The following is a 4429-nucleotide window of genomic DNA, read 5'->3' on the forward strand; positions in this document are numbered from 1 at the left end:
TGAAGCACAGCACGGAGGAGGGGGAGTGAGATGAAGGGAAGAACACGGAGGGAGGTCCTTACCTTGCAAAGCTTGGTAGTGGAGCATCTCCTTTGCGATGCGTTTCCAAGAGCTGCACCTGAGCTGAACCAGCAGAAGCTGTCAGCTAGACCTGCAGCCCATGTCTCCACACTGGGGAGCCCCGGGCGGGCGCAGAGAGGGTCCTGATGGGAAGAGGCCTGTAGAAGCAGCAGAGCCCCTAGCCGGCTGGTGGGGAACAGCCACACTGGATTCAGGAAAAGAAATGTTCAGTGTCTTGGAACTCAAGGTATCGGTGTGTTATGGTTTACCTGATCCAAGTGTCAACGTTAAAAATTAATTGAATGCCTCAACAATTCCACTCGTAGGCATAGACCTAAGAAAATTGAAAACATTCACACAAATGCTTGTGTGGGAATGTTCAAAAAAATATAAAGCTGGGCCAATATAAAACTGACACATGAATGTTTTGGCACTATTCACAATAGTGGAACCAACCGACATATTCATCAACTGATGAATGAGTAACCAATGTGGTATATCAAAAAGAAAAAAAGAACCTCCCCCAATGACCCCATGGTCCAGCCAGGGTTGAGAAGCCGAGGTTAAGGGTACAGTCTGCCCAACGGCTCTGTCATGAACTCCCCCTCCTGGGCAGCTCTGTGGGCAGGTGCCTCACTTGGAGGCCGACCAGAGGCAGCCAGGCCCCCGATGCACAAGCTGGAACAGACACCTCACCACCGCGTCCCAGCACTGGCAGGGCCTGGAGTACAGATACATTCCCCTCAAGCCTCTGCATCACCCAAAATATTCTCTCGCTGGAATGAGGGCCAACAGCTGCAGCTGTGGGACATCCTAAAGCCATGAACCTGAACTTGTTTCCAACTCCAAGGTGGACTCCAACCGGGCATTGATGGTCATGGCCTTGTGTTCCCTGGTCTCCTGGCACCTCAACTGCATTAATGCTACCAGAGGAATAGCAAGACGTTTCTGCTCCCCCGGGGGCAGCCTCCCCACCACCAGCTACAGCCCACCTGCTGGCCTCCCTAGCAACACAACCCCTGGTGTGAGGAGGTGACAACAGTCTGGATTTATCCTTTTAAACTTGACTGCTGAGCATGCACCTCCGTGTGGTTCAAAATCTGAGAACAGCACAGCTAGTACTGCGGACATTGTCTCCGGATCAAGTGTAACCTCAGCTGCTGCTGCTCTGTGTTCAACAGCAACGTTTGTGTGAAAGGCCGGGATTTTGTTGTTGTTAATCCTCACCTGAGGATATATTTTTTAAAATATTTCTTATTGATTTCAGAGAGGAAAGGAGAGGAAGAGAGAGAGAGAGAGAAACATCAATGAGAAAGAATCATTGATCGGCTGTCTCCTGCACGCCCCACATTGGGGTTTGAGTCTGCAACCCGCGCAAAGCCTGACCAGGAATCAAACCGTGACCTTCTCATTCATAGGTTGACACTCAACCACTGGGCCACGCTGCCAGGCCCTCGGCCCACTGACCCCAGTCCCCACCCACCTCCCCCACAGGAGAAGCAGCACTAGAGATGGGAGTGGAGATGGGGCTGGAGCACCCGTGCACACACACACACACACCCCCACCACCCCGAGCCCAAGGAAGCTCTGGCTACTGTGGAGCTCAGGTCCGGACATCAGATTCATCTGGGTCCCCAGCTCCATTGATTTTTTTCCTTCCATTGATTTTTAGAGTAAAAGCGGGGAGTAGAAGGGGAGAGAGATTGGTTGCCTTTTGCACGTACCCCGACTGGGCCAGGGATCAAACCTGCAACCCAGGTAAGTGCCCTTAACCCGTAATCAAACCCATGACCCTTTGGTGCACAGGCCAACCACTGAACTACATACAGGCCTGGGATTTTTTAATACTCACCTAAGAATATTTTTCCATTGATTTTTATTTTTTTAATATTTCTTAATTGATTTCAGAGAGGAAGGGGAGAGACAGAAACATCAATGATGAGAATCATTGATTGGCTGTGTCCTGCACACCCCCTACTAAGATTGAGCCCACAGCACAGGCATGTGCCCTGACTAGGAATCAAACTGTGTGACCTCCTGGTTCGTGGGTTGATGCTCAACCAGAGCCCCACACCGGCCGGGCTCCATTGATTTTTAGAGAGAGTGGGAGGGGGAGAGACAGAGAAACATCGATGTGAGAGACACATTGATTGGTTGCCTCCCTCACACACCCCAACCTGGCCTGGGGATTGAGCCTGCAACTGAGGTACATGCCCTTGACCGGAATCAAACCCAGGACCCTTCAGTCCTTGGGCTCTAGCCACTGAACCAAACCAAGTAGGACTGGGATTTCTAATTTATTCATTGATTTGAGAGAGAGGAAGAGAAACATCAATTTGTTCCACTTATTTATGCATTCATTGATTGATTCCTTAATTGGGGCAACCTGAGTCCGAGGGCAGCTGGGGAGTGCACCTGGGAGAGAGAAAGGGTTTGGGGAAGGGGTAAGCCCCTGGGGTCCCATCGCAGGGCAGGACAGGTCCAGTGCTGGGTGCTACCCCCAAAACCATCTGAAAGGGTGTCCCCCAGCAGACTGCATGGTTAAACCATGCTGCTTCTCCTGTGGGGGAGGTGGGTGGGGACTGGGGTCAGTGGTTGAGCGTCAACCTATGAACCAGGAGGTCCCTCAGGACGGTCTGAGCGGCTCCCTTGCTGGTCAGGAGAGGCCGGGCCCCCTCAGGTGCTGGGACCGTTCTTCACCACTGGGGCATGTGGTACTCGGCCCAGCCAGGAGCTTCAGGAAGGAAAATGACAAATATGACAAATCGTTTTCAATTTTATTTCAAGTTTATGGAAAAGCCTTGCTGTAATAACATAAGAACTGGACCCCACAAAGAAGTGAGCCCAGGTAAGGGGTCCTGGGGCCGCTCCCCCAGACACTACATGGCTGCTTCTTGCTGCCTCAGGTCACAGCAATCTGCTCAGTGACAATTCCACTTTAAGCTGCAATTGTCTTGACATCACCGTCTCCTTGTGCTTTGTTTTTTGCCACAGCCCACACAACCATCTAACGTACTTTGCATTCTGCTTGTTTACTGTTCACTTTGCCCCCTAAAATGTGAATTTCATGAGACCTGCTTACAGAAACTCTTGTTACCATGACTCAGTGATAAACAGTGCCTGGCACACAAGGGACACAAGGCAACAGTGAGAGAGCTCAGTCTGTGACATGATTACCAGGTGGGGTTTTTCTGTTCCCCACCCTTGAGAGGTAGGAGGTATAGTTTACATCGGAGGACAGGGGCCGGATAGTTTTGGGGGTCCTTGCTCTTTACCTCGGTTGGATGGGAACAACAGGGCAAGAATCTTGCAGGAAGTGTTTCCCCAGGCGGTTTCCTCCTGATACAGGGCAAGCACATATCCCATCCCATTACTGTCTGAGGTCCATCCGGATGGAAATGGGACCACTTGGGTTTCTGGCCTTCCTGCCACGCAAACGTTAAGTCACTTTTATTTAGGGCGTGTACAGAATGTTTAATCCATTCCACCCAGGCATTCGTTCCCTTACATCCTACTTCTATATGCACGGTGGCAGCAGTGGCCTAGGGCAGTGGTTGGCAAACTCATTAGTCAACAGAGCCAAATATCAACAGTACAACGATTGAAAGTTCTTTTGAGAGCCACATTTTTTAAACTTAAACTATATAGGTAGGTACATTGTTATTAACTTAATTAGGGTACTCCTAAGCTGGCCTTTGCTAAAAACGTCCTCAATCTGATTGAGGTACGTTCGCTGAGGTCGACCCCTTCCAACTCTCCCATCCACACTCATCTTGTATACTTGTTTCGTCTATCTCCTTTCATTCATCCTCTCTATATGTCCACCCCCCACTTCTTCTAACGCCACTTCTTCAAAATACTCGCCCAGGCCGAAAACCGACTTCTGCTCATGGGCCACAAAGTTTCAATCGCCTGCACGTGGTATTTTGTGGAAGAGCCACACTCAAGGGGCCAAAGAGCCGCATGTGGCTCACGAGCTGCGGTTTGCCGACCACTGGCCTAGGGCAATAGTCGCCAACCTTTTGGACCTCACAGACCACCAGTTGGTGACCGCTGGCCTAGGGGATCTTGTCCTGTGACATCTACTCCTAAATCTAGTCCTAGCCAATCTTTTGACCTAAAGGCTGAAATATCCAAGTCATTCAAGTTATCTATAACCAATAACTTAACTGGATTATCAGTATTTTTATACTTCATTATTTTCTTCCAATTGAACTGTGGGAGTAGACTGTTTAGAAAATAGTTTTCAAACAGGACTGTCTTCTACCGTATTTTTCACTGGCATCTAGTAGCCTCTTTATCAAATGCCTTGTTTTTGAAAGCTAATCTCTATAAATGAGCAAGTAAAATAAAAAGACCTCTCCAGCTC

Source organism: Myotis lucifugus, unplaced genomic scaffold (assembly GCF_000147115.1).
Source record: "Myotis lucifugus unplaced genomic scaffold, Myoluc2.0 scaffold_45, whole genome shotgun sequence".
Classification (NCBI taxonomy): domain Eukaryota; kingdom Metazoa; phylum Chordata; class Mammalia; order Chiroptera; family Vespertilionidae; genus Myotis; species Myotis lucifugus.